We start from the raw sequence: 12,466 nt of genomic DNA, 5'->3' as shown, positions 1-12,466 counted from the left end.
AGTTTGATTTTCTTCCGTTTTGCCACATTGGTCCAGCTTACGAAGGACATCAGATGATATTATAAAACTTACCATGTTAGAATTGGCTGAAATCGTGGAGCGACTGCCGGATTCAGCTCCCGGAGCAGATGGGGTAACCTCTGCCATGATCAAAATTTTATTTAAGGAAGATCCAGATGACCTTTTCGCTATTATAAATCACTCAATTAGATTTTCATGGATCCTGTCTGCATGGAAAATTGCTGAAATAATTCCAGTTATTAAAAATCATGGGGAAGGATATGCAATAGATAACGTTAGACCAATCGCGCTAACCTCAAATTCGGTGAAATTAATTGAAAGAATACTATATGCCCGTATGCTAAAATTTGTAGGCACCAAAGACTTGCTTAATTCCTGCCGAATTGGATTCCAACCACCATGTTCATTTGGAATGCTCACTTGGACATAGAGAGTAGAATAAAATTAGCATGGCGCCAAAGACAGATAGGTGCTATTGTGACACTACACATCTCCAAAGCCTCGGACAGTGTAGAATATGCAATTTTATAAAATACATTACGACATATAGAGTTTCCAAATTACCTAGTAAACTGGTTATCTGCATTTTTAAATGGGCGGAAATTCTACTGCTCTCTAAGAGGCTTTTCTTCGAGCATACATAATCAATCACGAGGTGTTCCTCAAGGAGCTGTCATTTCTCCATTATTTTTTAACGTTCTGATCAGTTCCATTTCTCGGCATCCAGATGTACAAACATGTATACGCAGACGATATTGCTTTCTATGCATCAGACAGCGATATTCACTCCCTACATTATCGACTACAGAACTAACTCTACGCCATAGAAAGCTGGTTAAACAAGATTCGCCATTCACTTAACGTCAGAAAATGCTCAATATTGGTTTTACCCCTTAACAATCCCGTTAATATATCGCTATCCTACCATCTCGAGACTATACCTCAAGTAGAGTCGGTGAAGTACTTAGGTGTAGTCTATGGCGGCTCTCTCAGTTGGCTTGGCCATATTGAGCACATAGTTAAAGAAGGAATGAGAGCAGCTGGCATGCCACGTAAGCTATGCAACAGTCGGTCGGGGATGCGGAGAGACACACTACTAATGAATTATAATATGTACTTGTGGCCCATTTTAGAATTTGGATGTGTGCTCTTTTCTGGTGCGCCAGCTTATAAATTATGCCCCCTTGTTCTGATTGAGCGGGAAGCCCTGCGATTGTGCTGCGGATTACCCAAATTTGTGGCTAATAAAGTATTACATCAAGATGTCAGGTTGTCCTCAAAATTGTGCAGATTTCGGTAGCTGACCGTGCAAACATTCTTAAATATGTTCGAATCTCCTATTAGAAGATTGAAAAACATATTCATTTCCAAACGTGCATCATTTTTTGGAGTACACTGGCCCCGGTTGATCAAGCCTTTAAATGCACGTATTTTGGGAGGTGCCACCTATCTGTGATCTGCAAAAGAGTCTACAAATAATCTATGATGACATCTACCATAATAATGCAAAATTTATCTACCAAAATACATTAAATGGACTAGTGCAAGATAATTTATTGAGTTTAGGTATAAATAGTCATCGGAACAGACGCCTCGCAGTGTGGAGGATAGCATAGGAATAAACTTTATTTGTCCAACGGGTATTGCTGTTGGTGCCCTGGGCTAGGCTGCCAGGGGTCCATCGCCCGACGAAAATCTTCCGAGATCCTCGGCAACGGCCTTTGCCCGCTGGACGGCCCACTCCTGGTCTTCGGGTGTGTAATTGGCATTTTCGCTCCTGCTCTAGACTGGTTATTCTCAATTAGGATTCCGGACTACTTATCCGCATTTCAGGCTGAATTTCTAGCTATTGCATTAGCATTACGTAAGCTAAATTCATCGATATCGACGGTAGTCTTAATAACGGATTCCTTATCTTTGTGTACATCGCTTACAACAAATAGTGGTGCTAGGCTTTTACGTACACTTAATTTTCTAGTGCCTGACCGAATAAATTTAATTAGATTACTTTGGGTGCCTGGTCATAGGGGATTATACATGAACGAGATGGCTGACAGTCTCGCTAGAGCGGCCCTCAATGGCCCTGTACTATCATTACTACCGGCATCAGCTTACTTAACTTCTACTATATACAGGAGATATGCAATTGCTCTGTACTTTTTGAATTCAGCGATAGCAAATTTTTCAGAATATCGACACCTCCTATTGCCTTGGCACAAAAATTCCTTTCACATCGGAAAAACTGAAGTAATTTATACCAGGTTACGCTGTGGAACACCGTTATTAAACATTTATAGTCACAGGGCTGGTCTGGCACCCTCCCCTCTGTGCCCATTCTGTGCAGTAGATGAAACCATCGATAATATTTTCTTATTTCGCCGCCATTTTTCTGCTTTAAGGAAAAACATCCTAGAACCAACGTTCACGCAACTTGGTTTATATTTCTCCATTTTAAATATTCTTTCTCTAGGAGCCTCCTCTCTTGGCAACTGCCACAGGGATGTCTGCTCAGCCGTGGAAAAATTCATAGTTGTTTCAAGACGTTTTCCTTAAGTTCTTCAAACATTGTTTTTATCCGTTTCCACATGACACTTTAACCAGTTCTTGTACCACCAAAATCTTCCTAATACCATCCAAATCATGGCCAATCCCCCGCAGTGGGTGCGCGCCACCGAAGAAGGAAATACAATCCAATCCAATCAAAACATATTTAGCACAGATTCCCGTTGTCAGCACCGGGCTTGAGAAATAGGCCCTGAAAGTTTGTGACAAAATGCATTGACGTTGCGTATAACATATCAACACTGTGGAAGAATAAACTACTGTTAACTGGAACATCAACGCATTTCGCCAGATATTTTGAGGACGTGTCTCTCGAAACTGGTTCTCTGTATAGGCACATCGCTCCTGCAACATGGGTAGGACTTCTGTTATTCGAGTGCGCAATTTATACGTTCACCATGAAGTGAATAATTGCAAAGGCAATTATCAGGACCTCATGAATTAGCTAAATACCACAGCGCGATTTGTCGTGCAAATAACGTCCTACTCTTGAAGCCGCCAGGGTGACGTGAAGGCATCACTACATCGGCATCGCAAGGTGTTGATTAAGTCCCGTATACGTCATATTATTTAGCGCTGTATGCTTTTGAGTGCGAGTTAAGCGTAGCTAGCCGTACATACGTGTTGAACACAATCCTATTCCACATCGTCTATGCATACATTTTATTGCAGGAAAGGAGGGCTTAGAGGTCATACTCTTGGGGCGCATCGTGCTGCGCTAGCGCATATAGACCATTCAGACAGCCCTAACGGCGATTGATTACTGGAAAGTGTAGCTTTCAAATTGTACAGGACAGATAACATGCTAGACGGATCACGTATATGTTATCGCTCTGTTATGTATGGAACCTTCACGTTATATATGCCATCTTTTAGGACAGATCAAACAGATACGTTTTCTCATTTACTGGAATGGTAAATGGTCTAAAAAGGCTTGACATTCCAAGAAATACGTTGCGAGAGGTACTGGGATCGATACCTCGCACCTCCACTCCAATGTTACGCGAAGGACGAGTCAGTAAGGCGAGCAACTATTTGCAGGTTATATCTACAACAGCGGTCGCAGCGTTGACCAGTTAGATGCACCGCGTGAGCCCAGTTCGTTCTTCCACCTCTTTTCTCGAGTGATGGCGCCCACGCGCCTCGTTCAAGCAATCAAATACCACACACGTGTAGCAATGTAATAAGTTTGTCAAAGCTACACACAGCAAAAAAAAAAAAAAAAAAGAAGAAAACTTTGACATAGATATACTCTATTTGTTAAAGCAAGAAAAATGAGCTTCATTCTGCTTGTCCCGATATTTCGCGCCGTGTTGGGATCCTCGAGTGCGCTGAGGAGAAACCACGTTTCTCTTCTGCCCCTTGCGCGAACGCTGTACACTTTTCTTGCGTTCGCAGGGGAAGTATCACGCGTGTTTCCAGGTTTGCGTATGTGTTACGTTAGCCAAAATCGCGTCTTATAAGGGCACGCCAAACCATGTAACCCACGGGCATTACTCGTTTGCGGATACGTACGCCGAAGCCTAAGAAAGTGCCTGCGGCAGGCTTGTGTGTCTCATTAGACGCAGCTTAGACCGAGACCTGCCGTTTTCGCGGCCGTGAACAACCGCTTGGACAGAGAGCATTGGCGACAGACATTAAATCCCCCTCCCTTTTCTGTTTTGTTTCCTCTCGACTCGGGTCGGCGCCGAAATAAAAGCACCACGTACACTCTATAAGCAAAGCTGCACGACCGCCTTGCTCGCGAGCGTCTCGTAATCTCAAGCTGGAGGTCTGCTAAGGGCAGTTCATTAGAGGCAAACAAGCCTGCAATCTTCTTAGCGGCGAGCAGACCGGTAATCCGGCGTCGCCGTTGTTATCCGGGCGGGAACCAAAGAAAAAGAGAAAGAAAGAAAGAAAGTAAGAAGGAAAGAAAGGAAAAAGGAAAGAAAGAAAGAAAGAAAGAAAGAACGAAAGAAAGAGAGAAAGAGAGAAAGAAAGAAAGAAAGAAAGAAAGAAAGATAAAGCCATGTCCCGACAAACAGCCTCGAGGCAAGCAAACCTACATGCGGTATAAGCCGCTGAATGGTCGCTCAAGGAGTTGCCTTGTTCCCACGAACAGGAAAAAAGTGATACGTAGTCAAATTCAGCGAAAACAAAACAAAAAAAAAAAAGACAAGAGAAAGAACACACAAAGGACAAACGAACGAAGCAATACTCAAATGCAATCCCTTCTTGGTAGTTGCTATAGCTTTGTCATTTTCATTTTTTTTGTCATTGCTTAGTATACGTATTTCGGAGGAAGGCGTATTTCCGTGTGCGCTATACGCCTGCAATCCAAATACACAGCTTCCTTCGCGAGCTTTAGTGTTCGCGACATTGTGAAAACGCCTTATATAACGAACAATTAGGAGGTAAGAAAGGTGCGCATTACGCAAGGGCTTCTGGACTACCATGAGAGTCAGTGAATCGGATGAGTCACTGTTTAGCCAAATCTTTCTAGAATGCGCGACGCAGAGATGTGCACGAAAAGAAAATACTGTGCACGTTGTCATCAATTCGCACGTTGCAGCATGTCGGCTGTGGCGTGTGGTTGTGTAACGAGCGCAACGTGGAGTAGAAATAAAACAAATAACTAGGTGGCTTAAGCTTGCGTTTAGGAAGAATAAAGAGTCACAGCGGTTATAATCAAGAAAAAGAAGCATTACTTTTGATTTAATCATTACTAACACATTTACCTCCTGACTAAAGCGTCTCTATTCGAAGCTACTACTCTGCTCTTTCGAGTGTACAGGGGCATGGCCATTCAAATAAAATATTTTTGTTGTGGATTTTGAGTTTTTCGCCAGGGTTTCGCTTTGCCTCCAGGGTTCGACGGTATTTGCATGGCACGGGTTTCTTTCTTTAGGACAGTTGACCTCTATAAAAAGCCGAGTGTCGGGATAGGAAACGCCAGTGCCCATTAGGATAACCGGCAGGGTGGCTAGGAACCCGCGTCGTCCCACAGCCGAAGCGGACCCACAGCAACGAGGCCACACAACGCTTGAATAACGCTCTTCGGCGATCCCTTGCACTAAAATTTTGTACCCTCTCGATCTCGTGGTCTGCATGATGACTTCGCTGCAGACAAGCCTGCCTCGAGTACGTCGTTACATAGGAATAAAATGAGCATTATTGAAGCGTACCTTCTTCGGTCGTGGGCCGCCGTAGTCGAATACCTTAACGTTTTAATGAAGGAACACTTAAATACCCCCAAAATGTTTATTTTCTACATAAAAGCGCAAACACATCGAGGATAAGAATACTACACGAGAAGAAAAATATTTTGCGATAACTTTTTCGACAAAAGAGCGTAAACAACAGGCGGGAAACAGGAAGTGAGCGTCACACCAGGCTCCCTATGGCTTCTTTTCAAATTTATTCAGACAGCTGTCGCCATACGTAAACCATAGTATGTTTGATCTGCTTTGCATCACATGCGTGACACCATTGCAGATGGATAGCTGCCACCAGTGTGTCTTCTCTGCGCGTGCTTTCAAAACAAAGCGAGTCACGTACCAAACTTCTTTCTATTGCGTTCCTGCTTTAAACTAACGATTGGCGCTTGCCGCCTGTCATTCAGTGTTGGCCAAAGGCATTTAACCAGACACTTTGTACTCAATACCGAAACTCCGCAGGAAAAAAAAGAAAGATTGTTTGATATGTTGAGGAATCGAGGAGGAGCCTAGAGTGGATGTGTGTTTTTAAAGAAAGCCTTTAGTAAATAAGGCACATTTGATGACAGTTCGCATTTAGTGCGAATCGTTACAACTTGATCGCGATACTCAACTCTTTAGGTTGAGTTTACAACTTCATAGCTTAAAGGTCAATAACTCGAGAGTTGACATAATGATAGCGACGAGGTGGGGTTACAAATGTAATCAAAGTTCTACTTTTAGTGTTCATATCATAATTCTGATATACAAAATTTGTTCTGAGGCTCTAAAATGTATACCGGTTCCAATGGTATCCCGAATCCTTTCCTTGTAAGATACTCCCTACTGACAGCTAATTACCTTACTGTAATCTTCCAGAAATCCTTAGACTCTGATGAAGTAACAACTAAATGGAAATCAGCCAAAACCCTACGTTTGCATAAATCAGGTGATAAACAACTTCTCTCCACCTACACGCCGATATCTCTCACACCCCAGCCATGCACGATGTTAGAGCACATTATTCACAAATATACAATTGAGTTCCTTAACTCTATTGACGTTCTAACACCTGCCCAGCATGGTTTGCCTTGTGGTTATAGCACTGTAACGCAATTAGTCGAGTTTGTTCATGATATCGCTTCAAACCTAGATATAGGTAGTTAAATGGTTGCCATCTTTATTGACTTCTGTAAAGCCTTTGCGTCTGTGATTCATTCTAAACTACTGGTGGTTAGAAACACCAAGTGGTTAGACCAAATACAGCTGGTTATCCGAGCTCAGTGGTAACATCTGCTTACGAAAAATTGATTAAGAAAGTTAACTGTAACGTGATAGCTTCAACTCAAGAACCAGGAGCGTAAGAGGCATGCTGGGATCCCATACCAACACAAGGTGTCGCACAATTTGAAGAACGTGGCGCAACGTTGAGGTGAATGCAGTATATTCTACTCCATTAAAAATGGCCCGTTTGTGTGCACAGGTTCCGAGAAAGATTGGAAAGATTCCTAACCGCAGCCCTTTTGCTTGCCATATAAGCCACAGATCACAATTTGTTCCTTGCACGTGCGGTGTTTATGAATTCTCTTTCTCGTGCGGCTGTGTTTATGTCGGTTAGACCGGACGCTCTATTAATATCCGTCTAAATGAACATGTTAAGAATAAGTCATCTGACAAGCATTCCCACGTAGCAAAACATTGCAGGGATTGTGAAAAAGAGACAAAGACGAGCCAAAGAGCCCTCCCGCTTCTAGAAAAGAACTAAAATTTTATTCCGTCATAGTGATCGTCGTACACGGGAGCTGTTCGAGCATATGTTATCAAGAAGAAAGCGCGTGTATGTGTTAGCGACCCCTAAAATGTGCTTGCTGATTGTGAGGTGCAATTTCTGGATGCAAGATTGTGACGGCAGCAATTTGGGATGCCTATCAGCATGATAATGTCATACTGATCAATATATATATATATATATATATACACACACCCAATAAAATTCAGTTGTGGGTCTGCGCGCGTTTTGTCCTTTTCTACTTCTGTTGTACATGTGTCTTAGCGCAGTAATCCCAGTATTACAAGATGAACTTCCACCAACTAGGCCAACTTGACGCTCTACTTGTAAAACTAAACGCCATAATTAATAATCCCTGTCTTGTTTCCTGGATAGCCAGTTTTCTTCATTATTGCTCACAATTTTTTTCTTTTAACTCAGCGGAACGAACTCCTGTCGACGTTACGTCGGGCGTTCCTTAGGAATGCGTATTAGGCCCTTTATTATTTCTATTATATGTTAATGATTTACCTCGTAGTACGTCAACTAATATCAGAATTTATGCAGATCACTGTGCATTATATGAAAATATTAACTACATTGATGATAATCACCGTCTTGTCCAATCACTTGTGTCTTTCTGCGTTTGGTGCAAAACGTGGCCAGTGAACGTCAACTGGAATAAAACAGTCGTGATGCCATTTGCCAATAGACAGAGGCCCCTCTAGTTCAATTATTCACTAAATGGCATCCAACTTAAAAGAGTGTTTGAATATAGGTACTTAGGAGTCATTATAACAGAACACAGGCACAGTCTAGCCGCCTGACGCAGCCACTTCTCTGGTGTGCTTACATGGGTGTTTTTCTAATCTTCCGTGGTGGGCGCAGCACGTATATAGTCGGATACACCTCAAGTCTACAGTGAAGCCCCGCCCATGCCTCATAACAGCCAGCCCCTGTTCCTCCGCGAGACTGCAAATAGTTCGTAATTCAAACTTTCCCTGTTATCTAAATAAGGTGGTAAGGACAAAAATAAAATTATAAGCGCGTAATTTCGTACGTTTTCATTCGTCTATCATTGTGGAACTGTGAAAGCCTAATTGTTCATTGAACTGAAATAAAACGCTTGCTTCGCTGAAACTATTTATTGTCAAGTTTCACTTCAGTTGGGAGAGTTTCACGGGTAAAATAGGGTCAGCAGTAAAATGAACTGTGCCGCGGACTTTTGAAAAGTGAAATGTTCAGACTCCATACACTTTGTCCATGTCTGTTGCACACCTCATCGCATCCGCTGATGAAAAGACTCTTCAATAACAGCAGACGCTCCGGAGGTATCAAGCGCGGCGCTATTTTGAAACGGTCGAATCACGACAATTTTATTTGCATCTGTGTTGGCTGGCGGAGTAACAACACCGCGTGGTCCGTGTGCCTTGGCTGCCAACTGCTGCTTTTTAATTTGTATCATACTGTAGAACTGCAGCGTCTTGCGCTCTACGTGGTTGTCCAGGAGTGGCGGCCACACATTGTTAATACAAGTCGGTTTTGGCGCTTAACTTGGTAGAGCAGTAAACGAGGGATCCTCAAAAACTGATTGTTCGGCAAATATATATTTCTCCATAATTATTCCAGAGCTAAGTAAACAACAACAACAACAACAAAAATAAGAAACGCTACTAAAAACTTTATTTTGCACTTTCACTTGTTTACTGGTTCTTGGCAGTGTTCTTCCTGCGCTTCTTTCCTGCGCGAGTCGATTTAATTTGGTTCCTTGTTTGTCAAGCAAAGGAGAGGCATATCTGACAGGCGCATACCGGTAAGATACGCCTTATGTGATTTTCTTTTGCGGGTTTACGCGTCTTTATGGCGAACGGTGGGTATTATTCACATTTGTACTAGTAAAGGTACCCCACCCCCTCCCCTCATTTGCACAGAAAAGTTACCTGGGGCAGCCCCCCCCCCCCCCCCTCAAAAATAATCTTGGGTACGTGCCTGTCAGAACATCTTTTTTGGCCTAAACACATCGAATATATAAACGGAAAGCCCTAAGAAAATTAGGTTATTTGTGTCGCACTTTACATAAGACCTCCCGCGATGCTAAACTGCTATTATATAAAATGTTAATTCGCCATGTTCTAGAATATGCATCTGTCGTTTAGTTCCCCTACAAACAATGTGAAATAAGCTCGCTCAATAACATTCAACAAACATCTATCCGTTTTGTTTGCCAAAATTACTGCCACGCTTTCTCACCAGCACAGACTCAGGAATTTTTGAACATTGAGTCATTACTTTCACCTTATCTCATTGAAGCCTTAAAACATATATATGGAATTAATAAACAGACCTCTGGTCTTTCTCACTGTAACTATATCACATTTGCTAACGCCAGTTGTGCCCGTAGATCCCACGGCTTGAACGTAGCACCTATTTTTGCTCGTACTAAACAGTTTTTTTCCACGTACAATAGAGCTTTCGAGTTCTCTACCCGGTAACATTCGTTCACTATCACTAAAAGCTTTTATAGCTACCACTGGTAAGAACTTCGCTAACTTGTAAAGCGATTCTTTTGGATCATATATCTTTTTGTGTATGTGTGTGTTTTAATGCGTAATGTATAGTAATGTATAATGTTCTCACTTCTGCTGTTGCCATATACTGGGCTGCAATATATGTAAATAACAAAAAACAATAAAAATATTGCTGCCTCTGTAAGGCAAAGTATTGGGGCATACTCCGGAATTGTCGCACTTGTTTCTTTCTTTCTTCCCATCACCGCTTTTTTTCTGTTCTTTGTTTTTTCACACTGTTGTATTTGTGAGCACGCGGTTGATAATTTCCGGTCACTGAGCTATTCAGGTGAAAGCCAAAAGGTGATCATCGTATCCTGGATGCTTAGCAAATCGCAAGGAACAAATGTTCTCTAGAATTTACGATGGCGTAAAAATAAATCAGGTTTCACATCTATACCTGAATCAGCCTTGTTATGGGGACGGGGTTGTGTGGCCTTCAACAGCGTATGCTTGGAGTTCGAATCAGGTTGACCATCGGAGAGGGTTTGGCAGGGAATACAAGGTGATGTAAAAATAAATAACAGAACTTCAATGCATCATTATAGGTGAGCGGTGCGCTCCAGGACAAAAAATACAGAGACGTTCAGCGTGCATTTTCCTGCACGCAAGGGCTGAGAAGATGTGTCTCCACGTGGTGGCTCGATGGCCTTCTTATACCCTCCACATCCGGGCAAACTCATTCTCTCTTGTTCCCTGGTAGAAGGCCCTGTCAGGAAACGTCGGGTCAACCTGGGCAGAGGGGCATGGGAGAGAAAACACTCCTGGGAGTAGAGGGGTTGAACGTAGGACAGAGGGGAGTAGGATTTGCACATTCGCACATAATCCCGTTGCGCATTCCCGACGGATATAAGTATTTTCATGTTGACGAACGTGACAGTTAGGCACGCCATGTCCCAGGCATTTGGCATCTGTTCCATTCATTGCTGCACAAAGTGAACCGTAACAGCCTCTGGAATAAGATACAGCTGCGCCGGTATATTTTGATGTCGGACGTCTATCATTGTCATTGATGTTACTCACGTACGCTGCTAGAACACTGTTTCAAGATACACATCATAAGCGAAGAGAACATGTCCATTTCAAGAACATTGCTTATAATCTACTGATTAGATTCAGAAACGGGAACACTATACTGCGCAAGTACCGTACGACACGGAAATGAACGCTACCCACTGGTCGATGCTATCACGAAGAAAGAAGTATGGGTACTGTACACCTAATTTCTTGTTGGTGATCAGAAACGTGGGACTCGCCGGGCAGATTCAGTGGTATTATTTTAGTTTCGGTCATTACTTCTTCTCAATGGATGATGAAAAAGACACAAATAACATTCGTTGTACGGTTAAACTTTCATCACGTTCAATATGTCGAAGAAAGCTGGTTATGGTCATTCTTCGATTTTCTTGGTACACGTTTCGTGCATAAGCAAATGCAGAACATGTCCTGAGGTGGAACGAAACGTGACATGTCACCATTAATTCAAGCAGACACACAAAACCCTGTGCGTTCCTGCGTTACAGGGCCTGTTATGACAACAAGCGTAGAATACCTGTACCGGTCATGTTTATGGAATAGCTTTGCTAATAAATGGTGCACTTCGATGAGTACCGGACGCCTAACCAAGATTACTCTTCAATACACCAATATATGGGTTGTTGACTTGTTTCTATACTATCAGCATCCTCCGGGCAGTTGATTTCTGACGTTTTAATCACAAAAAGTTATTTTATTTGCTTCGTCCGACGTTTGCTTCCCCAGCTTTCTAACTTTGACTCTTATGGCACTACACGAAAAAATATTAAAATAAAATACGAAAGGACTCATCTCCTGATGACCGTCGACGATAATGCGAATATCAATCGAGCAATGTAGCGACAACCATATTCCTCAAGTCCTGTTTATTCACCACGTGTAGGGGTAATTCTGATATTTTTGTTGATTGAGCTATACGCTACACATTTCGATATTGTCCCACTTTGCCATGGCACTCGCATGCCAAGGTCGCCTATGAGCATGAAGACGACTCTATGATGCTGACACAGCGACGATGTAGTGAGTAAGCAGGAATGATATCGATGGAACGAGAAAGGCGTGAAACGAAGACATGGGCATGCCGATTCTTAAATTATGACGATGGCATAATGATGACAATTTGACGACGACGACATGAGGACAATAAGATGCCCGGGATGGTGCAACGACTACTGTACGACGACAACTGGACGAAAAATCGAGAATGACGACGATCGCAACACCAAGACGGCACGGCGACAACGTTATGACAACGGATGCACGGTAGCCTCTGTGTGACGACGACCCAATGGTGACTACGGCATCACAGCGACATCATAAATACGATTGAATGACGACTA

Source organism: Dermacentor andersoni, chromosome 4 (assembly GCF_023375885.2).
Source record: "Dermacentor andersoni chromosome 4, qqDerAnde1_hic_scaffold, whole genome shotgun sequence".
Taxonomy (NCBI): Eukaryota; Metazoa; Arthropoda; class Arachnida; order Ixodida; family Ixodidae; genus Dermacentor; species Dermacentor andersoni.
Note: the sequence above shows the minus strand (reverse complement) of the source record.